The sequence below is a fragment of the Rhinopithecus roxellana genome, chromosome 16 (assembly GCF_007565055.1).
Source record: "Rhinopithecus roxellana isolate Shanxi Qingling chromosome 16, ASM756505v1, whole genome shotgun sequence".
Lineage (NCBI taxonomy): Eukaryota > Metazoa > Chordata > Mammalia > Primates > Cercopithecidae > Rhinopithecus > Rhinopithecus roxellana.
In genome coordinates, this window is record NC_044564.1 from 106164483 (window position 1) to 106176579 (window position 12097).

Consider the following 12097-nt stretch of genomic DNA (forward strand, 5'->3'; position numbering starts at 1 on the left):
ACAGTAGGCCTAGGAAAGAGTGTGGATGGAACAAAGCAGATCATTCTATGGTTTCAATCTCCTGTTTCTACAACATGCTGACAGAAATTACTAAAGCTATTTTAAATTATAGGGACAAAAATTCTGAGGTCACACAGGAATTAAGATTTGGCATAACCATATGGTAGGCAGAATAATGACACACGGAGATGTCCACATTTGAATTGGCAGAACCTGGGTGATTATGTTATCTTACATGGCAAAAGAAAACTTCAGTTGTGATTGATGTAAGCATCTTGAAATGGAAAAGTATCCTGGATTGCCCAGGTAGTTCTAATGTAATCATAAGGCCCTTGATAAGTGGGAGGAAGGAAGGTCAGAGTTAGGGTTAGAGTTGAAGATGTTACACAGCTGCCTTTAAAGCTAGAGAAAGAGATCACAGGCCAATGAATTCAGGAGTCCCCTAGAAAATGGAAATCACAAGGAAATGGATTATCTCGTACTGGTTTCCAAAGAAATTCAGGCCTGCAAACAGCTTGATTTTGTCCCAGTAATATGCATTTCAGACTTACAACCTCCAGAATTATGAAGCAATACAATTGTGTTGTTTTCAACCACTAAATTTGTAATAATGTGTTATAGCAGCAACAGAAAATGAATACACACTGCCAGGTCAAAAACTCTAAAACTGGTATTAGCTGAAGGCAAAGGAAATGTGGAATGCTAGTGAGAAAGAGAAGTATAAAATATTAATTACAACTGTTTACACAGTTGTGGAAATGAAGACTACAGCCTCAGCCTCTACTAGCTTTCCTTCCTTGCTGAATCGTGTCTTTCCTTTTTTAAACTAATTTCACTTTTAGTTTCCTTTTATTTTGCTTGTCTACGAAGTAGGGAACTTTTGTGGTGGTGAGCCTTTTCTTGTTTATATGGTTGTGGGATATGGAAACAGATTAGTAAAAAAAAACATGAAGAGGAATTTGCTTCACTTGGAGATCTTGTCTTGGAACTAGTTGATGAATCAACTGATGAGATTTGGGCGAGCTCTTTTTGGAATGAAGGTGAATCAATTTTTTGTTATTTTAAGAATGGTTACATTATGTTGATTAAGAACAAATGATTAAATCAATATAGTCAAATACCCCCACACCTTAGCAAATAGGAAACACACGTAAATTAACTTGATCAATCTGACGCTTGATTTGAAATTTGGGATTTGGAGTTAATGACACAAAGGAGCAGGGGTCCTTCAGGGCTCATTCGTGGTGAAGCAGATAACACTCTCAAGAGCAGTATCCACTCGCTTCTGTCAGTAGCATCTTAACCAGACTGTGTCCATGATATTGACTGTATAGTGCACTGGCACCAGACCTTTCCTTAGATATTTGTGCTTATGTCAATTTTGTTTCTCCAATCTTTCCATAGATGCTGTGAATTCTCTGGATTCTTTACAAAAAACATGTCTTTTACTTAAATTATACAGAGTTAGATTTACATGGAGAGAATCAAGTTTAATTTAAAGAATATGAAGGTGTGCTTTAAAATTAGTAGAAGGTAGTATTTTGCCCTGGGTCAGTAAGCTTTTCGTCATTTCCAAAAGCTTACCATGGTTTCAATAAAGTATGTCATATTATATCTTAGATTCTTTTGCTCTAACCCTATGCATTTTCGACAAATGGAATATTTAGATCATCTATTAAGATGGTCTATTAAGAGGAATCTATAAAGATCCCTAAAAGTAGAAAAGTGATCTATAAAGAAGAATCTATAAAGATTTCTAAAGGTAGAAAAATGATCTCCTCAGATAAATGGCACAATTAATAGAGATAACCATCACAATTTACATAAAACCAGCATTTTGATGCATTCTTCTGAGTTTTGCGTATTTATACATTAGGTATATTTGACCAAAAAGCATTGTTCAGTTTTAGAGTGGCTGAAAGCAGTCAGTTTCTATAAAAGCAAGACCAATAACCAGATTTAGGCTAAGCTAGTTTAGCAAGATAATGCCATCCTGGAAGGTATTTAGATAGTCAGTCTTTTGTGTGTGTGTGTGTGTGTGTGTGTGTGTGTGTGTGTGTGTGTGTGTTTGTGTGTGTGTGTCTAGTCTAAATATTTCTTTTCAAATTTTAAGAATAGGAAAAGGAAAACTATGTAGCATTTTTATTTCTGAGTTCATGATGGTCTAAAGTACTGCAGAACTCCATGTATCTGTAAACCTCAGTTTTCAAATTTTTGGTTTCAGGATATTTTTATACTCAAATTGTTGAAGACCTCAAGAGCTTTTGTTTATGTGGGTTATAGCTAATAATATTTACTATACTAGAAACTGAAACTGAGAACTATTTAAAATATAAGAATATATAAATATACATACAATTATTTTCTGGAATGATGATACTACACATAAGGTAACCTCTGAAAATCTCTACCATACAGACGAGAGGAAAAGGGTAAAAACAGCAAAAAATAACTTGGTTTATTATAAAAATAGTTTTATCCTCATAAACCCCTTGATCTTGGAGATGCTCAAGAGTCCACAGACTATATTTTTAGAAATGCTGTTGAAGGCATTTGTAAAAATAACAAGTTTTTGTGTTTCCAAGATTTTGCAAATACTCAAGCATAATTTTATTTAAGCTTTGACAAAAGCCTAAGAGCGCTTAATGTGGGCCAGTTTTGTGCCAAATGCATTTTTGGTAAGTGTGATTTACTCTTATGTAACAGAGAAGGAATTTGAAGCTTAAAGACCTAAGTAAACTGACTAGAGTGAGAGTTTTAGTGGATTTCTGATGCAAACCTATTCTCTCCAATTTTGTCAAAGATGTTGCTGTTTTCACTATACGATCCTTTCATTTTCCAAAAGTAGTAAATGATATCTGTAATTAACATGCACTGATACATACTTGATAATAGTTTTCAAGGAACTAATACTTAAACAAGGTTGCAGAGTTTAAATGACTTTGTGTGCAACAGCCTTAAAATGTCAGCATCTGAATCACGTGTGGGCAAGAGTATAAACAAAAAGGCTGATTAAAAAATAGAAAATAATCTATTTAACAAGCAAGGAGCCAAGGAATATGACAAACTCAGCAACAGAGAAACTGTTTTTGATATTAGATCCGAAAATACTGCAGGGAAGAGGCAGCATTTGGTTTGGACCTCAAAACATGAACTATCTTAAAGTTAAATAAATAAACATGAAAATACCTGTATTCTATTCCCTAAATATTTGCTGAGCCAGTCATTCCATTGTAAATGGAATATGAAAGCAATAAAGGATTAGGATGGACGTTGTAGACATTCCCCAAGGGATACTCAGGTACTGATGCTTATTGTGCAGCTAAAGAATATTCAGTATGTAGATAAGTAAGTGCATTTTTATTATACATAACAAACATATGTATAAAATGTATTAATTTTTAGGGTTGAATTTTAAGCATGTATTGCTTGTTTTAGCTATCAATTGTCATTTTTTATTCTAACCTCAATAAAAATATCAATGTATGTCAAAAAAAAGAAATACAATGTATTCACATATATTTGAGTACAGATTATTTTTGTTCAATGACTCACTATTATGTGATGGGTTTTTTTTTTTAGAATGTTGATGAATACCCCAAAACATTGGACAGCAAATTTTTGAGTGTGTATTGTACAGAATGATCTTTTCATGAATGATAGAATGAAATGAACTTTTCAAGTTTTTATTTTTTTCCTTTTACAATAAAACAAGAAGTTCCTTTTTTTAAAAAAAATAAACATCTTTATTGAAAAGAGGAGAAAGGCTATTTTGACCTTTAATTTTTTCAAAGGGTTAGAGTTATATAATCACCAACATTCCTGTCAAAAAAAGACAATTTTAAACAATTGGCTATTTAGATACAAGATTTCTACTTTCTCTAGAATTTCAAAGACCTGTGACCCTACAAGGAAATGGGGACATTATTTATGCCTATTTTTTCCATTCTTAGGTTGGGACACACAGTTTGCTCATAGTGTGTAGAACTTGTTACAAAATCATTTTACTTACTTTTCCTTTGTGTTAGTTCAATAAACGAATAAATTCACACCAAAAATATCTTTAACTCAGTGAAAACTTGGTTAGAATTTCAATTCCACTCCTTAATAGCTAGGTGATTTTTGTTTTATTTTTCTTTAATATTATACAAATTAATTAAACTAACACCAACTTGAATGTCATTATGCACTTGGCATTGTTGTGAGCACTGGAGGTAGAGATGTGAGCTGAGATAGCCTCTTCTTTGTTGTGATTGTGATTTCAACATTATAAGAAATGACAAGTATGGAATGCCTAGCATCATCATTTCCACATAGCGTATTTTCAATTACTTATAAGTAAATACTGTTCCTTCCCTTTCTTTATGGGCTAACATATTTTTCAGTTGTTAATACATTTGTTTTTAAGCACACCAAGCAAGAGGTTAGCTATGATTATCTTTAAAGTCAAGTTTAATATGATTTCATTTATCTTAGGAATTGCTGTATAAAAATTTGAGATCAAAATGAACATCTTGTGCGTATAAAATTTTATCATAATTCTGTATATTGATCTATTGGCAAAGTTTTAAGTGTGAAGAAGATGGCTGCTTCCTGCCATAAAAACCAAATAGAAACATTTTGCGGCTTTTTGTATTTCATGTTGAGGTAATTATAAGCATGCTTTAAAGTTGTCTTTATCTTCTATTTTATTATAATACTTCTATGGTTAGGCTGTTTTAACTCCCAGGATAGCATAGTTGTTTCTGAAAAAGTTAAAATCTGCTTTATTGTTTGGGGTGATAATAATAGAATGGCAGTCATCACTTCAGTTTGGGAAATATAAGAGTACAAGATCCTATGGTAAAGACTTACATATCATCATTTATGTATTCATAAATACCTACATCTATTTACCTGTCTATTATTTATCCACCTTTCTCTCTGTATGTCTTTCTTTTGAAAGAAAACACACACAGGCTCATATATGCATTTTTTTGTATCATGTTTTCAAACTGAGGACAATGTCTGCTTCTTTTAGCAAGGTGCCTCCAGCTCTTAGAATGGACACATAGGAAGCATTTAAAATGAGTTTGTTGAAAAATTGGATAGGTGGTGATATGGTTTGCCTCTCTGTCCTCACCCAAATCTCATCTAGAATTGTAATCCCTATGTGTTAAGGGAGGGACCTGGTGGGAGGTGATTGGATCATGGAGGTGATTTCCCCCATGCTGTTCTCATGATAGTGAGTTCCCATGAGATCTGATGGTTTAAAATTCTGTGACCCTCCCTCCTCTCTTTCTCTCCTGCTCCATCGTGGTAAGAGGTGCTTGCTTCCCCTTAAACTTCCACCATGATTGTAAGTTTCCTGAGCCCTTCCCAGCCATGTGGAACTGTGAGTCAATTAAACCTCCTTTCTTTATAAATTAAACCTCCTTTTTTTTTTTTTTTATAAACCCAGTTATCAGATAGTATCTTTATAGCAGTATGAAAACAGACTAATACCGATGGGTTAATGAGTGAATCTAACTAGGAACAAATAGCGAGAGAGCACAGATAACGGAGACATTTAATTTTGCTGTGGAAGTTTTGTTAGAGTAAGTATTATTTGAATTAATACTTAAAGAATGAAAAGATGTGCATTAGAAGAAAAATGTAAAAGGAAACTTTCCTGGCAGAAGGAACAGAACAAGAAGATTATAAAATAGAAAGCATGTTGTAAATATCGGGGATAACATGGAGTCTAGTTAGTCAAGATCAGAGCATACACAAAAGGAAAAATGACAGGTACATCCATACAAGTAGGTTTATGGCATATTTTAGCATATCTTTGAATATTTTAATAAAGACTGAGTTTTTTTTCCTTAAGTGATGAAGATGTAATCATTAACTGAAAACAAATAATGCGTTTTTTGGATTCTAATAGAGAAAGCATTACTGGATTTAGTTTCCTCACTTAAGAATTGGCCGGATACGATGGCTCACGCCTGTAATCCCAGCACTTTGGGAGGCCGAAGTGGACGGATCATGAGGTGAAGCGACGGAGACCATCCTGGCTAACATGGTGAAACCCTGTCTCTACTAAAAATACAAAAAGTAGCTGGGCATGATGGTGGGCGCCTGTTGTCAGAGAATGACGTGAACCTGGGAGGTGGAGCTTGCAGTGAGCTGAGATCACGCCACTGCACTCCAACCTGGGCAACGGTGGGAGACTCCATTTCCAGAAAAACAAAAAGAGTTGATGTGGCTATAGTCATTTCGGCTTTAATATAGCACTAGTATAGTATCATCATTAAAACCAAAACTATCTGATCTTATACATTCAGTTTTTTGGAGGAACATAAATGACTTCTTGTATCTACTAAGTGGTTTTCTGCAATATTCTTTTTTTCTTTTTTTGAGATAGAGTCTTGCTCTGTTGCCCAGGCTAGAGTGCAGGGGTGTGATCTTGGCTCACTGCAACCTCTGCCTCCCAGGTTCAAGAAATCCTCCCACTTCAACCTCCTGAATAGCTGAGACTACAGGTAAATGCTACCATACCCGGCTAATTTTCATATTTTTTCACAGAGACAGGGTTTCACCATGTTGGTCAAGCTGTTCTCAAACTATTGGTCTCAAGTGATCTGCCCATCTTTGCCTCCCAAAGTGCTGGCTCACAGACGTAAGCCAACGTGCCCAGCCAGTTTTGTGCAATATTCTTTGCAGTTGTTAGTGTATAACCAAATTTGGCTAATTTATTTGTTGTTAAACAATACTTATATAGATAACTCAGTTTCATCTTTCTTTCATATAAGAAATTTTCCTAGACCTATGAAATCATAAATAATCTTCTGATTCAATATTAATGGGTACATTAGGGTGTATCAATTTTAATTTGTTTTTGCAAAAAAAAAGGTGAATCATAAATAAAAGCATAATAGATTAATATTTGTTTAAGTACATATTTTATGTATTTTGTGACATGTTCATAAATAAATGGTTCTTATAACAACATGCAATGTATCTAATGATGTTAATAGCCTAAAATACTTTACTATTTAGCAAACCCCATATATTCAAATGTGTTAATTCTTTCTGACTGAAACATTTATATTCTCATTGGTAGTTGTGTGACTTAGTACAGCACAGTGTTTGTGAGTCTCAAAATCCATGTATTTTGTCAGGAATTAATGTCAATTTTGTCAGGAATTAAGGACAATGTCAGGAATTAATACTTCATTCAGCCAAAAATCTGTACTATCTTGTGGTGTTTTCTTAACCTCATATCAAAATTCTACCCTACAGTCAAATCAACTTGAGGCCAGGTTTCAAAGGCCAAAATGTATAACTGCCTTTGAGCAATGAATGGGAGTCTGAAATTTTAGCCTGGGAACAATGTTTTACTGAACTCTGTGATATCTCTAATTCTTGATGTTAGGTTGTACATGTGTTTTCACTGTTCCCTTATGCATTATTTTTGGCGCAATTCTCTTTAATCTTGTCTTTTCTTTGTGACAATATCATACGAAAATTTGTTTTGCCTTGGTTTTTTTTTGTTTCCATTTGAGTTTTTGACCATTTATAGAAATAATTTCAAATGTATAAAGGAGTAGCAAAGTTAATACAGGGAGTTTTGTAGATGCTTCACCCAGCTTGCAATATTAATTTTGTGTATAGTCCTGATACTATTATAAGAGCTAAGATAATTGGTACAATAATATTAGCATTGGTAAAATAATATTAACTGAACTAAAGTGGTAAAATACTAATAAGCAAACTTCAAACAGTTTATATTTCAGCATATGTCAACTAATGTCCTTTTTGTCCTTGTAGATCCAATCCAGAAGCCTACATTGCATTTAGTTGTCCTGACTTAGTTGTCTCTGGTTTGGGACAGTTCAATAGTTTTTGTTTGTCCCTCATGATCCTGACAATTTTGCAAGTATTTTGTAGAATGTCTCTCAATTTGGATCTGAAGTCTATCTGACGTTTTGTCACAATGATATTAAAGATTTGGTTTTGGGGGAAAAATACCAAAGAGGCAATAGGCTTTGCTGAATGAGTGGATTATGTCAACAGTTCAGTGACGTCAGTATGGCTTGTTAGAGTGATATGAACCTTGATCCCTTGATTACAGTGATGTCTACTAGGTTTCTTCATAGTACAGTTACTATAATAAATAAATTAGGGACAAATAATTTGAGATTGTGCAAGTATGTTGTTTATTCGTGTCCTTTTGCTCACAATTTTTTGCCTACAATGATTATTATATGGCATTCTAACGATTATTTCCTATCTCCCTCATTTTTATAAACATGTTAATTGGAATTCTTGTGTAAGAAAGAGTTGTCTCTTCTGCTCAGTTTACTTATTTATTTATTTACTTAATTTATTTATATTACTATGAGCTCAATATTTACATTATCTGGGTTATAATATAAAACTATAATTATTAATTTAATTGCTCAAATTGTGTTAGCTTTGGTCACAGGACTGCTTTCAGATTGGCTTCTATGTCTTTTTGATGCAGATGAGGACTAAAATTGGGGCTTAGGCCAGGACGGTTCTTGGCTTTGTCCAAGAAAGAACATGAGTGAGCCAAGAGAGCAAAGGGAAAGCAAGTTTATTAAAGCAACTGAGAACAGGAATATGGCTGCTCCATAGAGAGAGAAGTAGCAGCAGCAGCAGCCCTTGTGAATTGCTGACTAGCTATTTATAGAGAACTATTCCTTGATTATATGCTAGATAAGGGGTGGATTATTCATGAATGTTCTGAAAAGGGGGCAAAGGCTTCTTGGAACCAAAGGTCCCTCTTCTTTTAAACTATATAAGGTAACTTCTGGGGGTTGTCCTGGTATTTGTTAATTGTCATGTTTGCAGTGGGAGTGTCTCTTAGCATCCAAATGTATTATAATTAGTATGTAATAAGCAGTGAGGACAACCAGAAGCTGCTTTCATTGTCATCTTGGTTTTAGCTGGTTTGGGCTGATTTCTTTGCTGCATCCTGTTCGCATCAGCTCCTGTTTTTTTCAGTGGGATCTTGTGACTGGTTCTCAGAAAACAAGTCCTACTGATCTACTGAACCACATTTTGACATGTCTCATCTTTTTTTTTCATTTTTTTCCTCCTCTCTTTTAAAATTTTATCACTTATTTACCTCCTGAAACCACATGAAATTCCAAGGTTAATTTGTAGTTTTCTTACCCCAGTCCTGGAACCAACTACTACTTCTCCATTGAGCCTTGGTTCATTATCATTAGTTAATGATGTTTAAACACTAAGATCTGTGCCCTAGTTTTATTAGTTGCTGCTAGGGTATCACCGCTTCTGCGAACTCTCATCAGACAGAGACAGGAAATGCATTTATGTAAAGTAACCGAGGTATACATACTTTTGTATACTTTTTGTATGCATATTTTTTAAATGAGATCATACTGAAAACTCTAAATCTAACCCAATACTACAGAGTTTATTATGTCATTCTCTCTTTGATTATTTCTAACTTATATCAGAGTGAGAAACATGGCTTTCATTATCTACAATATATGTGCTGATACCAGTAAAGTAGTTCAGAGTTGCTGTTTCATGCTCTTGAGAGAAAAACTCTACCAACTAGAGTACCATGCTTGTGTCTATTTCTTTTGTTTATTAGCTGATGATATTTGGTCAAACAGTGTTTTACAATGTTTTTCTCTCAGACTTTAATTTGTTTGTTCTTTTTCTACCCCCTTAAATGAGGTAATATTACTCATTGTTAATATAGTTAGATTCAGTCTGTATTCTGTCTTGGCTATTTATTAAAAATTACATATGGTAGAAATCACTCTTTATGGTATTATATATAGATGCACAGAATTGTGTATCTATATATATACAATATTATACAGAACTATTCTATCACCAGAAAAATTTCCTCTTGCTGTCTTTTTTGCTGTCAACCACTTCCCCAATCCTAACCCATGAAAATTAACTGATGCGATGTTCTTTCCTATAGCTTTATCTTTTCCAGAATGTCATATAAATTGAATCATGCATATGTGGCCTTTGGGTTTGACCTCTTTCACTTAGTCAAATGCATTTATAACTCACCCACATTGCTGTGAGAACCAAGAACCCATTATTTTTTCTTGCCATGTAGTATCCAATTTATGGATGTATGCGTTTTGTTTAGGTATTCATCATTTGAAAGACATCTGGTTGTTTCCAGTGTGTAGTAATTACAGCGAAAAAAAATCCTGCTATAAACATCCTGGAATTGATTTTTGTGTAAACCATTGTTTCTTTTCACTGGAACAAATACAAGTGGAATTGGTGGGTAATGGGTTAGGTGTAAGTTTATAAGAAACTTCAATGTTGATTATAGCATTTTGCGTTTCTACAAGCAATATATAAAAAGTCCCATTGTTCCACGTTTGCCAACACTTACATTGCTTGTGCTTTTGAATACAGCATTTCCAAATGTGTGTGTGGAGATATAGGATAGTTTTAATTTGCCTATCCTAATTAATAATGATATTAAGCATCTCATCATGTGTGTATTTGCTATCCACATATCTCTTTTGGTGATGTGTTACTTCTGGTATTTTGCCTATTTTTTTGTGGGGCTACTTGTTTGCTTATTATTTAGTTTTGATAATCTTTTATGGAATAGTTATGAGTTGTCATTCTTTGAATAACTAATTTGCAAATATATTGTTTCAATCCACAGCTAATCCTTTCATTTTTCCTTTTTCCAGCTTTATTGAGGTATAATTGACAGAAAAAAGTTTTAATATTGGAAGTGTAGAACTGTAACCAAACTCTAGCTGTGTAGAACCCAATATCAAGAGCAAAACATGGTAGAAACAAAGTAGCTTTATTTACCATAACTAGCAATGGTTAAGTGGCTGGATTCACTTCCAAAGTAACCACTTCAAACTTTAGGCTGGGGCAAAGGGCTTAAAAGGGGAAACTTGGAATAGGAAACATGCAGGAAGTGTGCTGAGCATAAGGTCTGTGTGTCATATTCCAATGGCTATCTCAAGTTGTGGTCCACCTGGATCATGAGCTGGTGTCATCTCAATGATGTCCAAGTTGTTGACTAACTGCCTTGAGGTATCTCTGAAATTTTGCAGCTAGTTCTCTATCCCTGAACGTCTGTTTCAAGATTAGCCACTGAAACTTCCAAGTAAAGACACAATTAGAAACAAGAATACAGTTAGATAAATGTGTATGGTGTAAGGGAGTGTATAAGAAATGGAAGGACATGGTATTTCAAAGAAAGTACATTTCAAGGGTATATTTTCAGACTAAAAAGAAAAGGTTTCTCCAGCTAGCTTCAATGTCGTATCTTGAGACTAGAGAAAAAAGGAGAAAAAAGGAAAAGAAAAGTTTTAAAATACATTTTCAGGCTAGATTGTTCATTTACACAATGTGATGATTTGATAATTTGTATACATTGTAAAATGATCACCACAATCAAGTTAATTAACACATCAATCAACTCACATAATTATCCTTTGTATGGGTGAGGTGGTGAAGATACTTCAGATCTGCAATCTTAGCAAATTTCAAGTATATAATACTGTGTCATTAACTATATTCACCATGCTGTACATCAGTGGTCTCCAATCTTTTTGGCACCAGGAACCAATTTTGTGGAAGAAAATGCTGCGGTGGACGGGGTGGGGAGGATGGTTTCAGGATGATTCAAGTGCATTTCATTTATTGTGTACTTTATCCCTTTTATTATTACATTGTAATATATATAATATAATGAAATAATTATTAAACTCACCATAATGTAGAATCAGTGGGAGCCCTCAACTTATTTTCCTGCAACTAGATAGTTCCATCTGAGGGTGATGGGAGACAGTGGCAGATCATCAGGCATTAGATTCTCATAAGGAGTGCACAACCTAGATCTCTCACATGCGCAGTTCACAATAGGGTTCACAGTCCTATGAGAATCAAATGCCACCACTAATCTGACAAGAAGCAGAGCTCAGGTGGCAATGTGAGTGATGTGGAGTGGCTGTAAATGCAGATGAAGCTTTGCTCACTCGCAGCTGCTCACGTTCTGCTGCAAAGCCCATTTCCTAACAGGCCAGGGACCAGTGGCAGTCCAGGGGTTGCGGACCCCAAGTGTACCTGCTATCAG